Here is a 16058-nt window from a genome sequence, read left to right as displayed (position 1 = left end):
CCAGGCCATTATATAATTGATAATGTTCTATACATAGAGTATGACGGTTTTATTTAGTAAATAACTCAATTATTTTTATTTGAGCAGATCCTTAACACTTCCATATCTAGCCCGTAAACTGTTTAAACACTTACGTAACTATTGAACATTTTGTTTGTTCTAACACTTGACTTTAAATCACATCACTATAACATCGCAATTCAGTTGCTGGAAACCTAAAAGCCTGTAAATAAATCTCTTTGTAAAATTACTATCGATTAGACAGTATTTGCATGTTGAACTGAGTGGGTAATGTGCTTTCAATTATTGGCTATTGAATGAATTATTGTAAATGCTATAGTTCGTTTTCAGAATCAAATACAAAAACGATGTGCTAATCGTATTTCAACTCATTTAAACATTTATTTCGCTTTAGACGCTGTTTGTGGTCAGTGAATTGCTTAATCGCGACGGTGTTCACTTCTTTCGCTATCGCCGTTTGCTTTATTATGCACATTTGATTTGTAATTGAAGAGAACGCATTCAGAATTCCTGTTATATCTGTGATATAAAACTGTCTAACATACTATTCAACAACTGGTTACTTTTCTAAATGATTGTGCATAATTAGTTGGCTGAATAACAAAATTAACTTAGTGTTGATCTAAGTATTTTTGGGGGGTCAATAATACGTTGATTTTAATGGAATATAAGGCACATTGTAATTGTGTGGCTATTTGTGGCAATTTTTTTTCGTCCAATTGAATACAGATGTCATTCGGATTACCCAGTGAAGAATTGACCATAACATCATCGTGATTACAATTTTAATAAAAACGGATAAGAACTTCTCATGGTGAATATACCGCATATTGCAATACTGATGGATTATATACCGGTTTGCATAATTTGAACATATGCCAATGTATTTGCCACCCACCTAATTATAAGACGAATGCTATTTTTTGCGGATTGATACATACCTGATTCAGTAAAATAAGCAGCAGACGAGTTTTAATTGTAAGATAAGCAAATATGTCCTTACATGGCAGAAAAGTAGTTCCGAGGAATCAACGACGTTTTTCGGTGCCCAATACGCCTACGCAGCCTTTACTTGGGATTATTAGGGCTATTCCGGAAGGTTCCGGGGATTACCAGAAGGCACTCGAGGAACTGTATGCAAACGAACCGAATCACGCGCCAAAACGGGAAGCTTCCTCTATTAAAAATGTTGGATTGAGTGGATTAAACAATATTCTAGAACTGAACGAAAGCGACGGTGATGATGATAATAATGATGGTATTTTTGAAACGCGCCTTTCGCGCCCACAGGGCAGGCGCCACAGTTCGCCATGCTTCTTGGAGTCCAACCACCGAGATGGTACGCACTCGAATGAAAACAAGCAGTCAGTGCAAACTGACAAGTTAACAAATGTGATGACGCAACATCATAAACTGAGGAAGGAATATTTAATGAAACATGGGCATTGGCCATTTTCAAATGGTAATAAGCTGACACCTAGATCGAAATCAAGTGTTGCCAAACACATGTGAACTTATGCTATTGTAAACATTACTCGTGGCTTTACGTCATTATTGAATATTTACATTGATGTTACTTTAATTTATTTAATGAGTCAGATCTTATATTCTTATTTTGGGCTGCTATGTTAATTGCATTCAATTATATCACTAAAACCTGTATGAGATTGCATTTGTTCTTACGACGAAACCCATATAGATAAAATGTATACTTTATGATTTTAAAAAACGTTTACTATATACTGTGAATATATTTGCAATGCACAACTTTTTTAAAAACACAGAACAATGATCACATGATCAATATGTAACTTCAACATATAACATATTTTATATCGTTAAATATTGCTCCAGACTTAATTGTATATTTTTTTAAACGTAACTTGAAGCATTGTATTTCTAACACTCTCTTAATAACTTATTTCCAGCAAAATGTACGCATTATTTTATAGTTTGTTATGTTTTGTGTAATAGCCCCCTTTAAGTAGATCAGTAAATGAACCAAATGTTTTCACTCTATCCGTCCCTTGTCCATTCAATGTTTGTCCGCCCGATTGCCAATTGTGATTTTTAAACAATGTAAAGAATAACTTAAAATACATGGACCGAATTCGGTGTACGTAAATAGCTATTTGAGGATTCTCCTCGACTTAACTATAAATTTATTATATATATAACACAACGTCAAATTATAACTTTAAAAATAACACATTATCATAAAACTTCTTTTGATAGTGCCATTTGTCTGGTCATCACTCGACTCCTAATATATATATAACGATGCAATCATGAAACATGGAATACCCATAAAATACAATGGCAAATTAATGCGCAACGTGTTTTACCTGAGATCAAACCTCTTGTAAATATTACAAACAACTATTAATACTGCTTCAACAAATGGACGTTTGATTCAATTATGCAACTTCACACTCGCTCGGGAAAAGAAAAATAAGAAGGCAATGTAAGTACATTTGAGCATCGTGACGAAAAAAAATGCTTCTAATCTATGTCATCAAATGTGTTAAGTATATTCACTCGAAAAAAATATACTGTTTACAAAAATACTTGATGAATTGATCTCTGAAAGCGTTAAACACAGTACACAATCTTTAGGAAATAAAATACGTTTTCAAGTTGTTTAAATTTATGCCCAATTCCAAATCATATTCATCCTTTATGTTCTGGTCACAAACTGTATAGTAATAGGGTAATATGTTATCCTGTCTTTATAAAGTTTATATGTACTTGTCCCTTTAGCATGAAAAATTGTTCTGAAAACAATTGAACATTCACTTAAATGACAATATCATGAAGGGATTTCGTCAAGCAAATACAGCAATCCAAAGCAAATATAAATAAAACTGTCTGGAGGAAAAGCAACATTTTCAAATACTCGCAAGCCATTACAAAAGGCAGCTACACCGAAAGAGGCTAGCAATAAAATTCCTATTGAAAATAAAATTTTGATGATCCAGATTGCCAACTTCGTATACGAATCAACATTTTCAGTGCGTTTGCATAAGATATGTATCGCTACATGTATCAGAACATGCCAATGCGACGTTGTTTTAGACTTATTCGGCGGTGAAAACGGTATTCCTTGAAATGTGCGTGCTCAACAACAGTTGTTCTATAAATTGTCCGTGTAAAACAGCCATGTGCGTGCTCAACAGCAATCGTCAAAACCAATCGAAACTCAACTTTACCTTGAAAATAACGCCATTAGCAATCGATGTATCCATTTTTGCCAGTTTCAATGCGTCCGCATGAACAACTGGTACTTAAACAGTGCTAATTAGTGTGAAAACAGTTATATTATTGTTAGTCCGTGTACAACAGCAATTGACGGTTCAGGAAATCGCAAAATACTCCATGAGTAATCTCCACACTCAGACTAGCCAGAGGGAAACGGTTGATACTCGATGAAACCGCGTCCGGCTGGCCCTATGATCGGCGTCATCCGATTAAAAACAAGTAAGTAATAAGGAAGATGTACCTGTTTAAACACTCAAATTTTCCATCTTATCGATGCATCGGCGGTCATGTTTTCTCAATTCTGACCACGTGTTTCCCCGCATTGAATCTGAATCGATTTTACTAAAAATGATTACCGTATAGTATATTCCGAGAAATATGACCATCATCCACACATGACTGATATAAGAACTTGCTGTTGACCATGATATAAAAAATATATATCAAGCAACGTTATATCAGGCAGATATCACTGCGGTGGTATGATAATACTTGCTTTACTTTTGCAGATTGTTCATGCTCATACAAATACACAAACGTAATAACTACTCGTACTACAGTGAGAATATGACGGTTGACAATATAATTTTAAAAATGCTTCATTAGATCGATATAAGTATTGGTTTATCATGTATAGACAATCATAACCATACGTTCTACCATAAATTAGAACGTAAACAGAGAAAACCTATCGTAATTGCTTTTCTTTATTTCACATGTAGACATTTTACTAATAGTAAGAGATGTTATTAAAAGTGCGTGTCATAAAATAAACACGGGTTTAACACCCCATGCATTATTTGATATCAAGGATTGTGCAGCTATAATAACTGGTCGATTTGGAAATATTCTTGATAAATATTTGCCATATTTGAATTGAAACAAATACCATGTTATTATTGTTCATTCTCATTATATGATGATTATTTATATTGAATATTTGTCTTTCGGGAAAAGAACCGACAGAAAGTTTAAGTATCTAATGATCTAATGATGTATATAGTTGTAATCATTGTAATATATTGTTTTCATTGACATTTTAATATCGGTAACTTTGTTTGCCCGTCCAAGCATGTTAATATTATCAAACCACGACCCCCTGATTTAAAATAAAGTGAAACGGAGTTTTATGGTTATGGAGTGTTACCTACAAGCTTAGCTTCCAATAGGGAGTTTTATGGCACAATGTAAGCTTAAATGCGTAGTGTTGTGATTCAAATACGCATACAAAGTATTTTTGTATCATTTTTATGAACAGTGTTGGAATGGTTTAACTTGTTTGATGTTTTACCTTTATATAACTTAATGTATAACTTTGGTAAACGTCAGATAACTATCCCACACACGTTAACGGCATATTCCAGATGATTGATACGTGTACGGTGCATGATATTGGTCGCTTCTTGAGCATTTAATATCACCGTTCTGACCAAAAGTCCACTTTTAAGACGTTATCCCGCGATAGCTCAGTTGGTAGAGCGGAGGACTGTAGTGATTTAGAACAACTGACATCCTTAGGTCACTGGTTCGAATCCGGTTCGCGGGACGCTCTTTTTAGCATTCATAAGTTTAAATCGGAGTTAAATAGTGGCTTTTCTCATTTGTTGCTTTTATTTGTAATGCTTTTTACTTAATTCGTTTATAAACAGAATTTATTTAGGCTTTCGAGTGGTTTAAAGAGAACTATCAATGAATTAAAACTGATATTTCACTGTTCCTAACACTGGAAAATAACAGTTTAAATTATCGATAATTTCCATTGTTTTATCGGAACTATTTTCCCCCATTCTGACCTCGAAGGGCGAGTACTCTGCAATGAATATTCATAACAACATACCCATTATCTTCGCTTGTACATACATGTACATTACCGTAATGTTCGTCTGCTTTAAAACGCTATGACTCTGAACCTTAGCAATGAACGACATGGAAAACGGTGGATAAATTTAACTGTGACGATTAGTTTAATTTAAAAAAAAACATTGTTAATGTAACATCAAGTTTAGCAGCAGAATAAAACAGCAGTAGCAGCAGCACTGTTAATCACAACTGAAACCAACCAAACATATCCAAGGGCTTTAGAAACATTTTCTGCTGGGATACAGTCGTCAACAGCCACTGCAGCAGCAGTGGCTACAACAACAACAATGAAACCAAACTTTCGAGTTGTCAATATTGACAATGTCCTGAATGAAAATTAAAATATGAACACCAAAAAGAAAACAGTAAGTGACATTAAAGACTTCGACCATTTCTTCTTTGCAAACAAGATTCAATAAATGTATGAAATATTCGTGCGAATGAGTCGATTTGTGAATTTTATTTGGGAGTCACACAAAATATGAAAGTGAGTACGAGCCCAAAACGCTGCGAACATAATAACAGTAAGTTATCACACGTGAATGAAAATCTATTTGAAAAAGACCGGGAAGTACTGACAAGTAAACAAAAGGCTTTGAAAAAACACACAAGGCTATGGGAATAAACCCAGAGAGGATGTGGCACTTACAAAAGAGCACATCGAGGCGATGTATTCAGCCCAGACACTTGGCGATTCTAGTCCCAGAGCCTTAGTTCATTCGTGTGGATGATATGCACAACTCATTTTGGCATGAGGACTGGAAAGGAAATACACACACTCTGCTGGGGGGACGTCACACTTGGTGTTGATTTTGAGTCAGGCGAGGAGTACATAACACAAGCAACCGAGCGCCAGACCAAGACCAGAACAGGAGAAAATCCGAGAAATACAAGATGAAATTCTATGTCTGAAACATTTAACTACAGTAATCATCTCATGTAATGCCTTTTAAATCAAGTATTTGATTCAATAGTCATTAATATAAATGGCTGTTTAAATGTATTGGGAAAAATTAATTAAAATGTATTACATTTATAAATTATTTTTAATTAATAAAATATTTAACTTGTTGATGATTTAAAATTGTATGCATTAAAAGAAATTCGGCCTGACTCATAAATAACAGTTAATTGAAAAATAAACGCGCTCGATATCTTGTTTTTTATATGGTCTAAAGCATTTAAGTGCAAGCTGTTTTTAGTGTTACTATTTTATACACAAATTAAGTTTAATTGTTACGTCATTCAAACCAATGGCTTATGTAGTCCCCAAAAAGCCCAATAGAGACCCTGTCCATTTGTATAAGCTGTATGCAGACAAACGACCGGTGTGAATTAGATGCGATAACAGTCCGTTCGTCCTCACACCGTGCAACAGCACACAGCTATGCTGGTTCAGGAGGTCAGAAATAGGCATCAACAAGCAGTACAGCATCATGGCAGATATGATGGCGGATGCTGGGATAACAGAGCCATGAATCAACCCATATAGGTAGGATTAATTTAAATGCAACTTATTCACATATCCCAAATAAACAGGAAAATGATCAGACACCTTTTTAATTATAAATTTTCGCCATTTGTTCAAGATTGCTTATTTTCAGCCAGATTCCTATCTCCATGATTTTTCCAGATCCATGCAGTGTATATTTGTATAATCATTTCGATAAAAATTTGCAAAGGGACATAAAACAATTACAAAAGCTTTAATTGTAGTATACAGTGTTTCCATTTGATTTTTTCTAAATTAGGAATAACTATGTATAAAAATACTTTTTCAAAATTCTGTTTACAGTGCCAGAAAAGACTTGATCCAGAAATTGAATGATGAAAACGACCCATCTCATCAGATCATACAAATTTCAGGCCAGAAAAATGTCAACAGTCTTAATAACTATAGTGGGTTAAACAATGATCAAGCAAAACAAATTTAAAAGATTCTCTCACATGCCAATCAAACTGCTGTTGCAAAGCAGAATCTTCCTCAATCTGCAACCCCGGCAATGCGTGATTTGCCGATGTAACGTGACATTCAATTTCCACAGCTCTGAAGTTGGTGTGTCACAGAAGAATGTGTTTGTTCATCAGTTTAAATCTCCAACACGAACACCGAATGCTTGATCAACCACGCTACAAGCATATCCGTATAATTCCAGACAGTGATAGCGATTAAATATTGTGCGATACAATTGCCATGAACACTAACTGTTGTTTACCTAGTGCATACCTTTGTTCCAGTTAATTCCAGTAAATTGTTTACACTGCATTTTTGTGAAAAATGGCGAACACATTGTAATCATTATTTAGGCTATAAATAGACTCCGCATATTACTACGCCAACAGAACATTATCTAATTGTTTGACCATATGAGTATTTAATGTTGAAATAATGTGATCGGTATTTGTTTCTTCACACTCGATATGTTTTGCATTTTAAATACAAAATAAATACTGATTGTTTAACGTGTGTTTTCTTGTGAACTTAGTGTATACGTCCAACAGGGAATTAGTTTGACCGGAATGGCAACATGACAAAAAATAATAATTTGTAAGCATACAATCAATGAAAAAAAAATTGATACTTAAAAAGGATGACAGTTTCCGCTAAGTCTAGATTTCTGTTTAGATAAAACATCCCTTAAACGAAAAATTCCACCAATTTGAAAGCGGACTACACAGGCTTATCTAGGGCAATATGTTACGCACATGTATTAAAACCCGTTTTCACAGAGCGCGGCTTATGTATTCGAGTTTGTCTCGATTATACACGATTTTCATGATCGGTTGTCGTGCGTTTATTAGAATTATTTTCTGAGCTTGCAAACGATCTATATTTGAGGGAATGAGTACCACATCGTAATTTGAATACATAAGGGGTGGCGTTCATGAAAATTATGTATAATGTCCGCCATAATAACATCAAAGCCGAGTTGTGACCAATAAATTTAAATTAATTAATTACCATTGGTCGAACTATCAACTATATTGTTTTATAAGTAAACAGTTCAGTTAAAAAGGTAAATCACCAAAACATTTATTTAACCTGAGTTTGATAATTAATTGAATGCCTGTTTAACAGATTGTATCTGTAAATCTTATGAAAACGTTATATGGATGTCATTAGCAATCTTAAGGATTTCGTTGCGATTGGTTATATAAGACCAGTGCATCGCTGTTATGCACGAATACGAGTTTTCTAACTACCAAACGATTAAAATCTTTGTTTTAGCCTAGTTTTGTGAAAACTGGGCGTAATGCATGTTCGAAAGTGTCGTCCCTGATTATCCTGTGCAGTCCGCTAAGGCTAATAAGTGACGACTGTTTCCGCCTAAACTTGAATTTCGTTAAGAAGATACCTGTTTTAAACGAACATGTCCTTTAAAACGGAAATTGTCGTCCCTGATTGGCATGTACGGACGTTTACAGATAATTAAGCCCAAGAACGAGGCGCAAATAAAGACTTTTTATTTTATTTACGCCAACATCGTGTTTAAGTGATTGCATTCTTCGAAAACAAGTCCTTTTGGTTTTTAAGGTAAGGGGTAAACGTTTACATTCGCTTTACGTATGTGTTCTGACTAATTTACACTATCCATTGCATAATACAACGCTTACTTAAAACTTTTTTGTGGATTACTTTATACTTGTATATCTTTAACCCGACATTACAGCAATTTTTTGGGGAGAAGATGCTACTGATTTAAACGAAAATATGTTCGATTGCTAGTGTTGTAGATTTTAAGAACTTCAATATGATTTTCTTTTAGATACACTAAGAGCAGCTATTTGTATATATTGGAGACCGTTGAGGTGTTGTTAAGCATGAATGTTAGACTAATCAAAAACTCTTTGATTTTCGGATTATTTCGCCAGAGTAGTTATGCCTCGGTCACACTGTCACGAATCAGGGCTACGAATGAGCTACGATTGAATCGGCTACGAATGACTACGAAATTGTCAAAATTCGTAGGCCGCTACGATTTCAGTACGGAGAACAACGATGTGAGTACGGATTTCGACGAATCTACCATCAAAATGTTGGAAAACGAACAAGGAAAAGTACGGACTGCTACTGATCGACGCGATTTAGTACGGAGCGCCACGAATCGGTACGATCAAACTACGAGTCCGCTACGGTCTGTTACGATTAAGTACGAACTAGAACGGTCCGCTACGAAGCAGTGGGAATTGCGACGGACTGGTACGGACAGGTAGGAACGAACTACGATTGAATATTGCGCCCACAGCCTCTCGTATTGTCATACACAAAATGCCTCCAATAGAAGAGAACATGCAAGCGGCAGCAACAGCGCGTAACAGAAATAATGGAATCAGCCGTGTCTGGGGAAGAGTCTTAGTGGCAGAATAGACATTAAGCATCGAAATCGCTGAGCGAAAATACCAAAAGCATTCTCCACAACTCTCCTGGCTCTAGAAGAGCGATAGTTTAAAATTCGCTCGTCCTTCACAAGGCCTCGTCGTGAGAATGGCTTCATGAGCAATGTCCTCATGGCAAATACGATCCAATATTTACCCATATGATTTGGTAATCGACGTCCACCGGGGCCATCAGCACAACAGAATGGTAACCTTTATAGTTTTAGCCACCGTTCTTGGACATTGTATGGCTACATGCTTTCCGTCTAGAGCTCCAATGGCGTGTGGAAATTGCCATTTTGCCGCGATCGGCTATGGCCTTCCACTCCTCAGGCTCAGTAGGAGTCTGGATAACACCCCCAGCACATCAATGTACGGTAACTGCCCCCCTGTGGCCAAGAACCTTAAGGTAATTGCCAACTTCAAATCTGGATTGATGGACTGTCTGAACCAGGTGTGGTTCTTCGTGATCCTTGGACCAACGACCTGTAATAGCTCATGGAACATATCAGGCCCGATTCTGGTGAAGTTTCTAAATGCCGCCGGATCTTCAGCCATCAGTTCGGCCATCAAAGTATCGTATTGGGCGAGAGCGGGTCGTCTTAAAAGCCAGTCTCTTATCCACCACCTCATTTTTCTTCTCTGATCTGATAAAGTATGTAATTATTGATGTAGAAATATAGATTATGCTTAGAAAAGTATGATTAATTTTGTATTTTATTATGTCGGCTATTAATTTAACAAGTATTACATCACGTAAAAATTAGAGCAAGATTCAAAAGGCATATGAGGCAGACACTTACCTGCAAAATAAAAAAATGTATTACTCGTAAGTTCAAATTCTAATATTTTCAAAATACGTAACTTTTTGCACAAAGCTATACTAGTTATACGATACGGAATCATTATTACCTCTGCGCATATCGTCAAGCAGCTTGACTACGGCCTCTGCATTTTGTGCCATATCAATATCCAAGTGTAACAAATTTATCGCAAACGCTGGCGGTTCTTGATTGTTAACTCAACAAATGCAAGTACGGTTTCAATTTCAATTTCAATAATGTATTTCAGTAGCAATTTATTGTCGTGGACCGTACATGTCCGTACTGTTTCGTGCTGAAATGAAGTACATCGTACAAGATCGTGCAAATTCCTGTATATCCGTAGTACAACGTACAGGAACCGTGGCTTTCCGTAGTATATCCGTGGAATAATCGTAGCTAATACGTAGCGTAACCGTACCGCTCCGTAGTTCTTCGAATCAATCCGTAGAAGTCCTTGAAAATCTTTGGGCCTACGAAAAGGTACGGACGACGTTACGAACTAGTACGGATCACTACGGTTTAGTACGGACTTCTACGGATACGCTACGGTCGATAAATTCGTAGCAATTTTTTGAACATGTTCAAAAATTGTCAAGAGTCGCTACGGACATCCAAAAACTACTACGACTGATCACGGATCAAGTACGGAGAGCCACGGTTCAGTAAGGATAGCTACGAACTGTGCCGAAAAGTATTCGTAGCTCGTTCGTAGCTCTGATTCGTTACAGTGTGACCGAGGCATTACCGATCGTACTTGTTTTCAGTTCGCGTTTGCAATACTTGCTTTAACATCAATAAAGATGTATATTTTTCATCAAAGCCACTGGAATAAATTATAAAGATATTATTATCGATATAAAATATGAATTATAGAAAATAGGGCAAACAAAATGTATTCTACTTTTACGAAATTGTGTCAAAAATCAAAACGAGTTTGTAATCCTATTACGCGAAAGAAGTGTTTTAAGTCTTATCGCTCGTAAAGAACACTTTTTTTATATTTTGTTATCATAATTTATTTAGAATATTCCAAAAAATATATAATGCATGTATAATATATAAATTAAATGACAGTAAATCACTACAACAAGTGTTAACACGTTCCGCAATGTCTAATTAAAAACAAAATTAATACACCTTATTAAACATTCCAAGATTTGGCGAGCAACCCTTCTTGAGCTGTGTAGGCGCCATGTCAACATCTCAACAGATGTCAATTAACACGCATTTTCTGAAAAATAAAACTGTAAAATCTACCATGATGCTTTACCAGGCCATTATATAATGGATAATGTTTTATACATAGAGTATGACGGTTTTATATATTAAATAACTCAATTATTTTTATTTGAGCAGATCCTTAACACTTCCGTATCTAGCCCGTAAACTGTTTAGACACTTACGTGACTATTGAACATTTTGTTTGTTCTAACACTTGACTTTGAATCACATCACTATAACATCGCAATTCAATTGCTGGAAACCTAAAAGCCTGTAAATAAAGCTCTTTGTAAAATGACTATCGATTAGACAGCATTTGCCTGTTGAACTCATGTGCTTTCAATTATTGGCTATTGAATGAATTATTGTAAATGCTATAGTTCGTTTTCAGAATCAAATACAAAAACGATGTGTTAATCGTCTTTCAACTCATTTAAACATTTATTTCGCTTTAGACGCTGTTTGTGGTAAGTGAATTACTTAATCGCGACGGTGTTCACTTCTTTCGCTAACGTCGTTTGCTTTCTTATGCACATTTGATTTGTAATTGAAGAGAACGCCTTAAGATTTCCTGTTATATCTGTGATATAAAACTGGCTAACATACTTTTCAACAACTATTTACTTTTCTAAATGATTGTGCATAATTAGTTGGTCTGAATAACAAAATGAACTTAGTGTTGATCTAAGTATTGTTTTGGGGTCAATAATACGTTGATTTTAATGGAATATAAGGCACATTGTAATTGTGTGGCTATTTGTGGCAATTATTTTTCGTCCAATTGAATACAGATGTCATTCGGATTACCCAGTGAAGAATTGACCATAAACATCATCGTGATCACAATTTTAATAAAAACGGATAAGAACTTCTCATGGTGAATATACCGCATATTGCAATACTGATGGATTATATACCGGTTTGCATAATTTAAACATTTGCAAATGTATTTGCAACCCACCTAATTATAAGACGAATGCTATTTTTTGCGGATTGATACATACCTGATTCAGTAAACTAACCAGCAGACGAGTTTTAATTGTAAAATAAGCAAATATGTCCTTACACGGCAGAAAAGTAGTTCCGAGGAATCAACGACGTTTTTCGCTGCCCAATACGCCCACGCAGCCTTTACTTGGGATTATTAGGGCTATTCCGGAAGGTTCCGGGGATTACCAGAAGGCACTCGAGGAACTGTATGCAAACGAACCAAATCACGCGCCAAAACGGGAAGCTTCCTCTATTGAAAATGTTGGATTTAGTGGATTAAACAATATTCAAGAACTGAACGAAAGCGACGGTGATGATAATAATAATGATGGTATTTTTGAAACGCGCCTTTCGCGCCCACAGGGCAGGCGCCACAGTTCGCCATGCTTCTTGGAGTCCAACCACCGATATGGTACGCACTCGAATGAAAACAAGCAGTCAGTGCAAACTGACAAGTTAACAAATGTGATGATGCAACATCATAAACTGAGGAAGGAATATTTTATGAAACATGGGCATTGGCCATTTTCAAATGGTAATAAGCTGACACCTAGATCGAAATCAAGTGTTGCCAAACGCATGTGAACTTATACCATTGTAAACATTATTCGTGGCTTTACGTCATTATTGTAATATTAACATTGATGTTACTTTAATTTATTAAATGAGTCAGATCTTATATTCTTATTTTTGGCTGCTATGTTAATTGCATTCAATTATATCACTAAAACCTGTATGCGATTGCATTTGTTCTGACGTAGAAATCCATATAGATAAAATGTATACTTTATGATTTTAGAAACTTTTACTATGTACTGTGAATATATTTGCAATGCACATTTTTTTTAAAAAGACAGAACAATGATCACATGATCAATATGTAATTTCAACATATAACATATTTTATATCGTTAAATATTGCTCCAGACTTAATTGTATATATTTTTTTTAAACATAACTTGAAGCATTGTATTTCTAACATTCTCTTAATAACTTATGACAGTCGCAACTTATTTCCAGTAAAATGTAAGCATTATTTTATAGTTTGTTATGTTTTGTGTAATAGTCTCCTTTGGGTAGATCACTAAATGAACCAAATGTTTTCACTCCATCCGTCCCTTGTCCATTCAATATTTGTGCGCCCGAATGCCAATTGTGATTTTTAAACAATGTAAACAATAACTTAAAATACATGGATTCGATGTACGTAAATAGATATTTGAGGATTCTCCTCGACTTAACTATAAATTTATTATATATATAACACAACGTCAAATTATAACTTTAAAAATAACACATTATCATAAAACTTATTTTGATAGTGCCATTTGTATGGTCATCACTCAACTCCTAATATATATATAACGATGCAATCATGAAACATGGAATACCCATGAAATGCAATGGCAAATTAATGCGCAACATGTTTTTTTTTAGATCAAACCTCTTGTAAATTTTACAAACAAGTATTAATACTGCTTCAACAAATGGACGTTTGATTCAATTATGCAACTTCACACTCGCTCGGGAAAAGAAAATTAAGAAGGCAAGGTAAGCTCATTTGAGCAGCGTTCTCCAAATATGTGCTAAATGCTTTTGCGTACAGTGTCAATTCAGATTAGCCTGTGAAATATGTGCTTAATGCTTGCGCGTACAGTGTCAATCCAGATTAGCCTGTGAAATATGTGCTTAATGCTTGCGCGTAGAGTGTCAATCCAGATTAGCCTGTGAAGCTGCTTAATGCTTGCGCGTAGAGTGTCAATCCGCTTAATGCTTGCGCGTAGAGTGTCAATCCAGATTAGCCTGTGAAGCTGAAGGTGAATCATGGGTGACACTCGCAGCTTTTGTTGAATTTTTCGTTGAAATGAAATCTATTCTAAACGGAAATCCAGTTTAGGTGGACAGTTTGTCGTTCTCAATAAAACTGTGCGGACTGTACGGACAACGTATCTGTGACGAAAAATTGTGCACATGCAATTTGCCCAATTTACCCAGAACGCGGTGTATATCAAAAGGATTTCAACAGGAAGCATTCTCTTTTTTTGCTTGAAATACTTTCAACGCCATAATTGTAAGAACTTTATTGGTTTCTCAAAATTGATTTTGCGAAACTGAGAATTTCTAGCTTTATTTATCATACCACCGCATTGATATCTGCCTGATATAACGTTGCCTGATATATTTTTTTATATCATGGTCAACAGGAAGTTCTTATATCAGTCAATGTTTGGAGTTACGTGGGATTTGCAATAAAGTCAACAATTTCTATCAACATTAATCAGGTTCAACAAAACAAACAATTTGATACCAAAAACGCATATATTTTATTCTAGTTTAAAGTCATAAATCATAAAAACGTTTATTTTTTAAAAATAACCACAGCCCGCACTACTAAGTTAAATGACGTCATCAATGTGACAATAAGTCTTAAATATCGATATAGTCATTGCACTCGCAAGTGTTGCACAGAAAGTCAAGACAAATGATAACTGTATGCTAATCCTCAACGTTTTAACAAACGATTTAACACGCTAATGTCAATATTGACACCGTCATCAAAATGTCAATTTTAATACACCTCTCCAAAATAGCGTCCCCAAACTATTCGGTGAAGTGTGTTCTTCGATTAAATTTGTCGCTGAAGTCCATTCCTGATCTCCAATTCAAGACGTTTATAATTAAAGCGGGTGTACTCTTCACATTCGTAACGCAAACAACTTTTTTTCTCTATACGATGTTTAAAATAAGCGATTATTCGTGTCGTCTTTTCGAACGCCGTTGCTACATTTATGTCAACGTGTGAAAGCCGGATCAGCAAAATCAGCGGGGATCCGTACATTTTAAATATAAAAAATGGATTGTTTTGCAGATTTTTAGAAACATGTGGTATGATAAACAGAAACACAGGTTACTGTCCCATCGTTTTGTAATATATCAGGCTCGGCACGAATAAAATAACGACTCGGCAAGCCTCGCCGTTATATTATTCTAAGCCTTGCCTGATATGTTACAAAACGATGAGACAGTAAACGGTTATTCTCTATATATATTCCAATAATCATGCTTTCGAATAAACTAACATCCGCATCTAAAATCCATATAGTAATTGTCTGTTGTTAGGCATGACAAGTCAATGTTTAGGTTTCTATGATACAAATGCTTAAATAAACATTTCTTGTCATGAAATTATTATTTCATAAATTTCACCATACGATGCGGTTTCAAAGTTGAAAATTTAAGCAGCTACTGTCATGTTGGTCATCGATCTGGGAAGATGTTCATTTAGTAAACAGAACGGTACTGCAACATGCATTGATTGTCTTATTAAGTGTCTTAATAATCGTTTAATTTTGTTCAAAACACACCTAAGGAACGCGAAGTGAAGGTTGTGTTGTGAATAGATAATTAATATGATTCGCGCTCTGAAATAAGGGGAACAATTGGTCTGCGTAAAGTGCTGTCCAAAATTAGCCTGTGATGAGAAGGCTATGCAGAGACGACGCTTTG

The 16058-nt window shown here is 35.4% G+C and overlaps 1 non-coding gene across 1 annotated transcript; it reads left to right on the top strand.

Annotated features, from left to right (window-relative positions):
* Positions 1-4734: 4734 nt before the first annotated feature.
* Trnay-gua (transfer RNA tyrosine (anticodon GUA)) lies at positions 4735-4825 on the top strand. Its single transcript is given in 2 exon segments — positions 4735-4771; positions 4790-4825. It is a non-coding gene; the product is annotated as a tRNA-Tyr (tRNA).
* The last annotated feature ends 11233 nt before the right edge of the window (positions 4826-16058 follow it).

The sequence above is a fragment of the Dreissena polymorpha genome, chromosome 16 (assembly GCF_020536995.1).
Source record: "Dreissena polymorpha isolate Duluth1 chromosome 16, UMN_Dpol_1.0, whole genome shotgun sequence".
Taxonomy (NCBI): Eukaryota; Metazoa; Mollusca; class Bivalvia; order Myida; family Dreissenidae; genus Dreissena; species Dreissena polymorpha.
The sequence above is the reverse complement of the archived record's forward strand: the minus strand, read 5'-3'. Positions and strand labels throughout refer to the sequence as shown.